Source organism: Gymnoscopelus braueri (genome assembly GCF_963280865.1).
Source record: "Gymnoscopelus braueri genome assembly, chromosome: 1".
NCBI classification, from domain to species: domain Eukaryota; kingdom Metazoa; phylum Chordata; class Actinopteri; order Myctophiformes; family Myctophidae; genus Gymnoscopelus; species Gymnoscopelus braueri.
The window spans coordinates 22,565,267-22,577,482 of record NC_137603.1 but is presented as its reverse complement, the minus strand read 5'-3'; the positions used below and the strand labels follow the sequence as shown (position 1 = coordinate 22,577,482).

The window sequence follows — 12,216 nt, the reverse complement described above, 5'->3', positions numbered from 1 at the left end:
TATTATTTTTTTTTTTTTTCAAGATGTTTTGAAAATAGCAGATCTACAATGCGCTGTGAGCTTATAGATCGGCTATTTGAAAATGCGGATGTATATAGGCTTAAAGTGGTTCAACTGATTTTGATGCTGTATCAACTCATTTGGACCCCCTGGAATCCCTTCAAGGACCCCACTGCTGTAAACAATAGACATGTTTACAGGTGGAGAGAGGAAACAGTCTTTCATCCATCTCCTCGCACGCCCCCGTTTCCACTGCTGAGCGAGATAGAGAGAGAGTGAGAGAGAGAGAGTTGGCTGCCAGCCCATGCAGTCTTCCATCACTAATAAACAAAGAATGCTTTTCCCTTATATAGCACTATTCAAACTGCATCAGCAGCAGCAACAACAACATCACATATGGCCTCGCGGGTGGATTTCTGCTTTCTCTTTTTCAAAAGATGTAAGTTTAGGCCAAGAGCGGTGGGCACACACACACACACACACACACACACACACACACACTGACAGTGCCATTATGTAACAGTGGTACATTAACAGCCACTTAAAGAGATATTTCTGTTTCGGTCCATTTAGTGAACCCATGCAGTGTGTGTATATGTCAGGTTGGTTATATTTGAACCATGCAGTGTGTGTATGTCAGGTTGGTTATATTTGAACCATGCAGTGTGTGTATATGTCAGGTTGGTTATATTTGAACCATGCAGTGTGTGTATATGTCAGGTTGGTTATATTTGAACCATGCAGTGTGTATATGTCAGGTTGGTTATATTTGAACCATGCAGTGTGTGTATATGTCAGGTTGGTTATATTTGAACCGTGCAGTGTGTTATGTCAGGTTGGTTATATTTGAACCGTGCAGTGTGTTATGTCAGTTTGGTTATATTTGAACCATGCAGTGTGTGTATATGTCAGGTTGGTTATATTTGAACCGTGCAGTGTGTGTATATGTCAGGTTGATTATTGTCACTATCGGGAGGAAACCTTGTATGTCCAAAACCGTTTTTTATTACTATTTAAACAAATAAAATAAAGGCTTGTAGATCGGCTATTTTCACTACTTTTGTGTGACACTCTTGTATGATGAAGTAGGGCATTCATTTACAAACGAAAACATAAAAAGTTAAAATATGGAGATACTAGGCTTCTGCCCCGACAGCACGGAGCTGCAGACGGAGGTAATCCCTCCCCACCGCACTAGTGCGGTAGTGGAGCACTGCCGGTGCTCCACTATATTTGCCTCTCTTGTCCTCAAATCACATTTCGTGGCACGTTGCCATTTTTCTACATGCGTTTTAAAAGCCTTGATGATGTACAAGCACAGGCTGTATTGCAAAAAAAGGAAGCCATAATTGACTATGTAGGCATTTAGCAGACGCTACTACTATCCAGAGCGACTTACACGTGTGAGATCAGAGAAAGTGACATCATGAACCCTAGTCAACAAACAACAGGGTGAATGGTCATGTAAATAGAGTGCAAAGAAAGTTCAAAGAAACTAGGATAGCAGGTAAACATCAAACCTAGCATCGGTCCAAACAACATGCCATCATAGTCTAGATAACATTCTTAACATTTTGTGCTTAACCAAAAACAAATCTAAACTCCTCGGGGAGCACAGGTCTCCTCTGCCTGGCCGGGTAGCCTACCCAAAACATAGTCTTTGGCCAGCCAGCCGGCCTAGGTGAAGCCAATAGCGAAGCATGAATAAACACGTAACCAACAAATATCTTCACGGTATAAGTGGCATCTATCAAAGAAATACTTGCGTCGTTCTATGTTTTATCTTTTAACCCATTAAGAGGCCGATTCTACAAAATGTCTTCTAAATTTTCTCAGTTTTTTGAGAAAAAAAAAACGATGTTGCTACATCAGTGGTTCTCAAACTTTTTCATGTCAAGGACCCCCAAAATTATATGTATTTGGCCGTGGACCCCCATCTCAAAATATTTTGTTCCAGGGACCCCCAGAAGCAAAGATTTGAGTTACAAAATATATATGTTCAAAGATTTACACACATTTTCACGATAAAAAAAAAATCTACTAGCTCGTAGCGCGGCACTTGGTGCTGCGCTATGAGCTTGTATATCTGCTATTTTTAATAGCAGTGACACAGATGCGTTCCCGGTCTTAATGGGTTAAGTTGCCAGGTCAGTATAGAAAAGCGCCGACAACTCTACTATGTTGAACACATTCCTGTGCCAGTGGTTCATCCACCATACACTTACTCAGGGACTGCGCTGCCTCTCCAACAGCTTATGTTTTAACTAAACACCATTAAGACGCAGGCTACAGCACGTCAATTACCATACACACTCAATCACCTAGCAACGAGACAGCATAACAGACCATAATGTACTGGTGTCTATGTTAATGAAAAACATCAGTTATGACAAATGTTTCTCTGCGAAGCAGTTATGCATAATTAATTAGATTTTTGTATAAAACGATAATTAGGTATTTGTTTCTCTTTGATCTTTCTGTAAAAGCTGATGTTTTGAGTCTCTTGTCTCCCTCTCGCTGCCTCACTCCTCACCTATTGTACCAATTAACCACCCAGCCTAGTACATTATGTTTTGAGTCTTTCAAAATAGCAAAGCAGCCCACTCTAATGATCTCTACTGATCATGAACCACTTATACCCGATTTTATATTTTGGCAATTCGAAAATAGCCGATCGGCCTGCTGGCGGCGCTATAACAGGACAATGTGAAAAGGGTGGCATTTCTTCCTCGGCCTAGTGGGAATGTGCGTGCAAAATGTCACGGCAATCGCACACTGCTTTCATGATTTGAGGCATTTTGTTCAAAACACTCATTAGCCAATGAGGATGAAATATGAATAATTTGACAGATGCGTCTTGATCACATGACTATAGGGATACTGTGTACCGATTTGCGTGATGTTTGGACAAAATCTGTAGGAGTAATATAACAAAATGTTTTGCAAAAATCGGCCTCCTGGTGGCACTATAACAGGCCGATCTGAAACATTCGGGGCAGAGGTTCTGGGAGTGTGTGCACTGCAGACAGTTTCGCTGCGATTGGGCCAATGGTGGCCGAGATTAGCTGCTCGCAGACGGACGGACGGATGGACGGACACACACGGACGGACGGACAGGGTGCAAAACATAGTCTCGGCCACGCCTTCGGCCTGGCAAATATAGAGATACATGGTTTCTGCCTAACAGTGACAATATGTCAAATGTAGGACAAAAATCCAAAGAGGGTCTTAACAGTGTGGTGTTTAGTGAAGTGAAGTTTACATTCCATTATGCCATCTGCTTGTGGTGGATCCAGTTGGGTCTACCAGTAGCTTTCAGTGGAGTTGGATCGGGACCATGCATTATTATTATGCATAATGCATGCGGTTTTTCCCCACTTCATCCGAGATTTAGGTCTGTGTCAGTGTTTTTCTAAATGCTGAAATCACATTTGAAACGGATGATTTGTGATGTAGACCGTGATCTCCCTGACCTATAAACCAGTTTTATAAAGTTATCAAAACTTCTGACAAGTGCTGCTTCTCACTAGGGATCTGCTGAAAATAGAAACTTGTGTGAGGCAGTGGTATACATTGGACATGGATGCTGGAATCGAACCAGAATGCTGAGTGAAATACTGCAGGGTAGGAGGAGGGGGTCACAATGGTGGAAGCTTTGGAGTAGAATTGATGTCCAGGCCACACGCTGCTATTCCACCACCTGTTCAACATAACAATATGATCCGTCACTAAACTAATAATAGTCAGGAGCAATTTGTCAACTAATTTATTTAGTTGATTTAATCAACATCTGTAAAATAGTGTCTAATGCCTGCGATCATGCAAAGAGCAGTCTTTTCAAGCTGAACATTCCAAAGTTGATTTATCAATAACTACAACTGACTATTATTGAAAGTTAAAGACTGGAAGGATTACAAGTTTATACATCTATAATGTATGGGGGAAAGGAGCATTAAAAACAAGAAGGGGGGGAAAATATAAAATGTCTGACTGTTCCGATTTGCCTTTGAAAATTTAACTTGAACTAATAAAGATAGCTTTTGAGGGGGGGGGGGGGGGTGTTCCTCAAAGAAATTTGACAATAAAAATGTAATAATGAACAATTCACTAAATGAAATAGTTCCTTAGAAGGTGGTGGTTCTTCATGGAACCATATAGCCTTTGAAAGAACCATTTAAGAAGCATTATTTTTCTGTGTGGACCTTAGCCTTTGTTGTATGAAAATAATCCTTGAAAGAAATAAAAGAGTGAATTCCAGGCGACTTATTGGACACTGTAAAAGTACATCGAGAATTTGTCTTTGCCAGGCTGCTGTAACAGACAACAATTTCAAAACAACTGCAACCAATGTGGTGGAGGCTCGCTGCCTGCCAGACAGCAGCAGAGATGATCTTTTATCAACTTGCTGTTTATCCAAGTTGTGCTCTGGACACAAACACATCGCGTTGCTATCATCATTCACACCCCACTGTGTCTTCACCTGCATCCCATATCATGCTGCCTATCATCACACCCCACTGTGTGTTCACCTGCATCCCAGCATGATGCTTCCAACTGGAATAACAGTAACGCCAGGGAGAAGACAAATCATCACACATGTCGAAAATTAGCAGCAACAAGCACCAGCACTGCAGTGACTCTCTCTCTTCAGACTGGGCTGTCTGGCTGCCGTAGAGAAGATACAGTCCCTGCCTGGCTGGTTAGGGATGGAGGGAGGACAGGAGTATGACACAGTAGGGCTGGGCAATTTACCGAAAATGATATATATTGAAATCGAAATTTAGAACCTCTAAACGACTTAATCTTTCTCATGTAGGTTAATTGAATATTTGATAGGCGTATACTATTTTTTTCTTATGTAAACAAATCGACCCAGAAACAAATTGTAATAGATTATTTATAATCAATAATAACTAGTGTGGCAGTGTCTGGCCAGCGGCTACGATCCCAAAGGCTGCAGGGCTGTAACCATGACGACAGATCCCATAGCCCGTACTCCGAATCTCCGGCGTTAAGGTCCTTACACACCGGGGCGATTTTTTTCATGCGAATAATACGTTTATTTTTAAAACCTTATAAAGTCAATGCAAGCTTCCACACCAGTTTCGCGGAGCAAAAAAAGCGTCTTTTAATTATTCGGAACGAGTCCGAATTTTGCGTATATTCGCATATTCGCCGGTGTGTAACCGCCTTTACTGTTTACACAGAAACGCTAATAAACAGCTTACATTTTGGGAAGTGAAAATCAGGGGTCGTGGTTGTGTGCACTGCATATGCTAATGATCAATGCCTGTGTGCAAGTTCAGATCAATTGCCCAAGCCACTGAGGAGAACCATGCGGAACAGACAGGTTATGACTGACTGACTGACAAATGTATCTTTATTATATAGTAGGATAATAATAATAATACTAATAATAATAAAAATAATAATTATTATTATTATAATAATTATAATAAAAATAATAATAATTATACTGATTGCTGCCCAAGTGGTCAGACTTGAGTGCAGGGGGGGAGCAGTTAGGGGTTAAGTGTTGCTGGGAAGGGGAATTGAATCTGGGACCTTCTGCTTCCCAGGCGGCTGCTCTACCCTTTCAGCTATGACCGCCCCAATCGACTGAATCAATTAGTCTGATTAACCAATAACCACTTATACGTTGTACAATACCGTGGCATGCAAAAATAGCCAATCTACAAGCTCACAACGTGATGCATTGTGAGCTTGAAGAAGCTCACAACGTGATGCATTGTGAGCTTGTAGGTATTTTCACCTAAGTTGTGAAATAATGGTGATATTGATTTGAAGTGATACCACCCAGCCCTAGAAGACAAGCCACAGCGCTGCTGGCTTCCTTCCCATGGTCCACTCTGCTTATAACACAAGGGCCTCTCTGCAACCATGCTGACAGTAGGGGTTCGCTCATTACTTCCTCTCCCTGTAGCCACTGGTGACAGCACATGGCTTTTTTCATGTAGAACAAAGGGTCCAGATCGATACATTAGCCCAGTGCTTCTGGTGATTAACTCCTACATGACCGAATGCGGTTGACCTCCAAGGTCTTTATGAGCAATAAACACATGGCCGCTCAAAGCCCCTCCCCTATGGGAGCACTCCTGCAGCTCCATATGCAACATCAAACATCATGTCACTAGAAAAAGAACAGACTAGTATAGGCCAACGCAAATGGCAATCAAATTGACAGAATGTGCTACTGGGGCTGGGCGATATGGAAATCAAATCACAATATTTTTTATCAAATACCTCAATAGCTATAGTGATTGAACCAGGAAAAGACAACACTTATGGCATATTATGATATGAAAATATCCAAAACCCCAGACGAAATCTAGTCTCATATCACAAAATCGTTACAATATTGATATATTTCCCAGCGCTAAGAGCAACCATGTTGCCAGAATTCCCATAGTTCTCCAAATTGTGCACCATAATTCCTGAGCAGCAGACCTCCATTTCTAGCACCACGGCAAAATGTGTTCACAGTTCATTATGTACCAAACATCTTATTGGAGAGTGATTCATGGAACAAACGTACTGTACAGTACTACAGAGAATCAAACGACAGTGTTGTGTGAAAGAGCTTGATTGTTAAGTCACAACGCTGCTCTCTCCATGCGGTCTGATCTAACTGATAATTGGACAACGGCACAATTGAAATAGTAAAACAGCAACGTTTGCAAATCATGTGGCTTCGATAGTGAGACAGGGAGAGACGGAGGGAGAGAGAGAGATTGAGAGACAGAGAGAGATTGAGAGACAGAGAGAGACAGAGGGAGAGAGGCGAGAGAGAGAGAGAGAGAGAGAGAGAAGAGAGACCGGTTAATTCTAGGCCATTATAATAATGGATGGATAAACACGTTTTTCCAGAAAGGTCACCGTTGTTGTTTGGTGATAGGATGGAAAATGCTCTCGTTTTTTTGTTTCGTTTCAGTCATGCTACGGTTTAATAAACTGTCAGAGCTGCCGTGGGCAACAGCTTGCATGCCAACAGTTCACCACCTTCTATACTTAGTAAAACGGACCCAAGTTGGCTCTGTACTTGGTGCGCTCTTTTTTCCCCACCAAATCTCTTCGCCGAAAATAGCTGATCTTCGAGTTCATAACACATCGCAACGTGACGTGCGTTGTGAGCCGAGCTTATAGATCGACTACTTTCAGCGAACACCCCATCCATGATCCCCAAGAATAGGGACGCTATAGGGCTCAAGTAGTCTCTGGAGACAGACTGTCGACTCACACAATTTTCAAATGCTTCTTCCGACAAAACATTCTGTGCAACGACACCGCGCTGAAAATGCAAAGAGAGTAAAACGGATGTCCGCCTCTCCCCCACTTCCGTTTCGTCTCTGCATTCTCATACATTTGTACTAACTGTGAATCAAATTAGGCAAAGCATATCATTGGTGTCGGGTCGAAACCTTGTATGTCCAAAACCGTTCCTTTTTTATTATTTATTTTTAATTAAAATAGTGCAAATACTGTAGCAGATCTATAGATCTGCTATTTTCACTACTTTTGTGCGACAATCTTGTATTACCAAAAAAAAAAAGCATAGAAGAAATGTAAATTCTAAAATATCTATAAGATATTAAAAATGTATATTTTCGTGAAGGGCAATGGCCAACCGATTCCGTTCTGGGCTTTCAGGTGGTGTAGTTACAGACTATGTAGCATTCAGAGATTGTGGAATAATTGGCTTGAGAGACTAGGGCTCAAGTGGTTAAAGTGAGACGGGAGATTACATAACAGCACTACCAGACAGGTGAATCAGCAAGATAACAACGCAAGCATGATGATCTGTCAGAAAGCAAACCTCATATGTACAGAATGGATTGGATTTAAATAACTCTGCCCAAAGACTGAGTTTACTTTGAAAGACCTTAAAGGATGGCTATGCAATATCGTACTACATTTTACAAACAATGATCATTTAGGTGCCATAGCAAAGTGCTCAGTCTCTCTCACACACACACACGTTGGATGAACCCTCAGGAGGACTTTACAGTGCACAGTCCCAGACTGCAGCCTATAGTATTAGTCATGCATCTTTTGGTGACAAGGCCTCGGCAGTCAGGCCAGGACAGGGGGTGGGTGGTGTGGTGGTGGGCTTCTCCACAATTTACTTTTACCCATAAAACTGCCACACAACAACAACAAAAAACTCACTTGTACAGCAAACATTTCATCCATCTCTCACTTCATCTCTGCCTCATCTCATTTTATATCAGTGGTTCTCGAAGTGGGGTCTGGGGACCCCCAGGGGTCCTTGAGGGGGTTCCAGGGGATCCCCAACAAAATGAGTTAATATCGCATCAGAAATCAGTTTAACCACTTTAACCCATACATCACAAGCTCAACATGTTGCGATGTGATGCAGTGTGAGCTTGTAGATCTGCTATTTTCAAACAATCTCTGAAACATTTGAACAACACAAATCTTGTATGGGGGGGGGGTCAAATTTTCAGATGGGTGTCCGCAGCCAAATACATATTAATCTGGGGGTCCTTGACATGAAGACATTTGAGAACCCCTGGCAGTCCTGTCTGCTTGGCCTAATCCAAGACACCATCCTCCCACAATTAATTGCCTGTGATTAATCCTCACACATTCATTAATGAGCAGGGTATATTGCCATCAATTCTCCCCGGACACAAACTTGGCTTGTAAATATAAAGCGTGTATCATTGAAGAATTATATCAGAACTCAATTCTGATTTATTGAAGTCAATTCGAATTAGAAAAAAATAAAAATAAATTCAACATGAGAAAATTAATGAATAGACTGGTAGAGTATTCATAATTCATGTGTGTCAGTCAGAGACTCAACAAATCACTGGCCGTTATTAATTAATTAGACAAATGGAAGCCAGTGTGAGGGTTTCTATGGAAGGGGTGTGGCATCAAGCATGCACCCATTAGTTTAGTTACAATGTAGCAGTATTTTTACCTACAATGTATCGTGCATTGTAGGTACATTGTTGCCTACAGCAAAGCACAGCCCTGAATGTACGCATTAGCTACAATGTAGACATACTATTACAGTTACATGTAGCCTTTGCATTAGTGTTATATACGTTGAATGGTAGCGATAATAATAAGCTGTAGTGCGTGTGAATAGACACCACATGCTCTCAATCGTTGAAGACTGTTGTTAAGAGTCGCTCACCGAAAAGGAACAGACCTCCAACGCGTTGTTGGGCTTGGTCCAAGCCCAACAACGCGTTGGAGGTCTGTTCCTTTTCGGCGAGGGACACCGGGCGTACAACGGGGTATAAATGAGGCTTGACATGGCGGAGAAAACAGGGTTCAATTTGGACCCTTTCTCACAGTAGGGTTCAATTTGGACCCTTTCTCACAGTAGGGTACACACCTCTACTACACAACGTGTATTTATTACGTTTCTTTAAGACCATTCAAATGCTCAACAGTCATTGCACCCTTTAACTCTGCAGAATGACTTAAACCTCTCTCTCTCTCTCACACACACACACACACACACACACACAGTCCAAATAAAAATAAAAAACCCTCAAAAGGCAAGTTAATAAATGCACCCCACGCATACAGTATGTGTGTGTGTGTGTGTGTGTGTGTGTGTGTGTGTGTGTGTGTGTGTGTGTGTGATGCACGCGTACTGTGACATTTCTGTTCGTTTACAAAAACTAAAGTCGGCCAGTCAGCTGGAGCAAAAAAACGACTGAAAATTATTTTAAAAACTGTGATAATGGTTCATTCAAAACACCCCTGCTGCTACTGCTCTCTCACACACACACACACACACACACACACACACACACACACACACACACACACACACACACACACACACACACACACACACACACACACACACACACACACACACACACAGTTTATTCCACAGCCTGGTCTGGTGGGACGCATGCATGCTTGTTGCAGCCAGCATGGATCCAAGTGGCGATATTTTAACCCTCAGGGTTCCTTGAGGGGGGCTACGAATGGATCTGTAACTCTTAGCGTGTACAGATTGGTCCATTCGCGTCCAAATGGATTTGGTTCCATTTGTACGCTCTCAGAGTTAGGCTACAAGGGGGGGGGTCCTTGAAATAAAATAAAAAAAAAGGCTGGTGTGTGTTTGATAGTGATCATAATAAACGGGATTATAGAACGTGCGATCCTCCTTACCCCGGTCCTACAGGGTCCCCGGTCCGATCACTGGATCATCCCACCGCTCCAGTCCCGTTAGAAGATGCAGCTTCTCACAACCACCAGTTATATTATCCTCCTCCTCCTGGTTAAAGACAATCTCCAAGTGGTCTAAAAACACACAGCGCAGAGGAGGTGCTGCTGTGTATGTGTGTGACTGTGTGTGTGTGTGTGAGGGCGCGTGTGTGTGTGTGTGCGCGCGTGTGTGTGTGTGTGACGGGAGGGGGGTGGATCTGGATAATCCTCCTACGAGAAGAGAAAAGAGGAACTGCGTCATAATTGATGGACTCGGTGCCAGTTGTAGTCCATTAGGGATAATGGCATTCACGAGGACTACAACTGGAGGAATAAATAAATAAATAGGTAAATACATAGATAAATTAAACAAACAAACAAACAAACAGACAAATAAGTAAATAGGTAGGCCTAAATAAGTAAATAAACAAATAACTGGGGAAAAAATATCAATTAATTGAAATACATGTAAATCCTATATCCATACAGATTGGTTAAAATAACCTATTCTTTCAAATATGTCCCGTATTGTAGCTTTAAGCATTCTGGTAGAGGAGGAGAGCATGCTGGTCAAGATATTCTCACCACAGTGGACTACAAGCATAAAGACCAGGCAGACAGACAGACAGACAGACAGACAGACAGACAGACAGACAGACAGACAGACAGACAGACAGACAGACAGACAGTGTGTGTGTGTGTGTGTGTGTGTGTGTGTGTGTGTGTGTGTGTGTGTGTGTGTGTGTGTGTGTGTGTGTGTGTGTGTGTGTGTGTGTGTGTGTGTGTGTGTGTGTGTGTGTGTGTGTGTGTGCCTGCCTGCCTGCCTGTCTGTCTGTCTGTCTGTCTGTCTGTCTGTCTGTCTGTCTGTCTGTCTGTCTGTCTGTCTGTCTGTCTGTCTGTCTGTGTGGTGAGAATATCTTGACCTGCATGCTTTCCTCCTCTGAATGCTTAAAGCTATACATTTATGTAGCTTTAAGGGACATATTTGAAAGAATAGGTTATTTTAACCAATCTGTATGGTACAGTAAAGTTTTAAAGTCTGAATATGTACATAAATACGATATAACTACATGTGCAGTGGTTGGAGGTTGTCTCCCTACTCTTCCATTGAGACATTTAGACTGTGGTGTTAGTCATTTAGGTTATCTAGTCATTTAGGATTTAGAAGGAGACACCTAAAGCTCATGAGTCTAATATCTCACCATTTTCCCTTAATTATAGGAGTGGGAACTGTCTGCAGTCAACCTTGAACCAAATAAGAGATATTAGCTGGTGCTTGTTTAAATGTTTATTTTTGACGTTGAGCGTGTGGGTGTGGGTGGGTGGTCAGGTTAAATATAAAAGGAAAGGCAGGGTGTCCCTGTAAAATGAATCCTTTTAGTCCTTGTTGTCAGGGCAGAGTTGGGAGAAATGTGAAGCTTAGAGACCATACAGTGAGCTGACCCCCCCCCCCCCCACCTCAACACACACACACAATCTTTGCAAAATTCCAGACATTCTGATGTGAACACTTGGCGACCGTCACTGATCTCTGTGCACCTTCCTTGGGACCCCTGGGGTCCACTCTGCTAAGACCAGTGGTTCTCAACGTCGGGTTCGGGGACTGCCAGGTGGTCCAAAATGGACCCTTATGGGTCTGTAACTCTGAGAGTGTGCAAATGGACTCGTAAGGGTAGACAAGATTTGGTCCAGAATTCCTATTGGACAGTGAAACTTATCAAAATAGACATTCTTGTATGTTTTCCATTTTATTTGCACACAATAATGGGGACCCATTTACAGTATCAGATACATTTTTATATTTTCCAGATACAATTTTGTATGCTAATTTATTTGTGTCATCACATCCAATTTCATTTGTTTAATCTGTATATCCTGTGTGAGTTCTCTATCCTGATTAATTGGTATCCTGACCTGAAAATGAATTTTCTGTTTAATAAAGAGCTGGAGAGGCATGGAGACTCCTAACAAACACTCTATAGCAATGAGTACCAT

General features: G+C 42.1%; 1 protein-coding gene across 1 annotated transcript in view; it reads right to left on the bottom strand.

The window, feature by feature from the left end:
• The window catches only part of LOC308092067 (talin-2), a 186,061-nt gene extending 175,760 nt beyond the window's left edge, over positions 1-10,301 (bottom strand). Inside the window, exon 1 of the mRNA XM_080437863.1 lies at positions 10,186-10,301. The gene's annotated coding sequence lies outside the window, so the exon portion shown is untranslated. The remainder of the gene's footprint in view (positions 1-10,185) is intronic.
• Between the last annotated feature and the right edge of the window lie 1,915 nt (positions 10,302-12,216).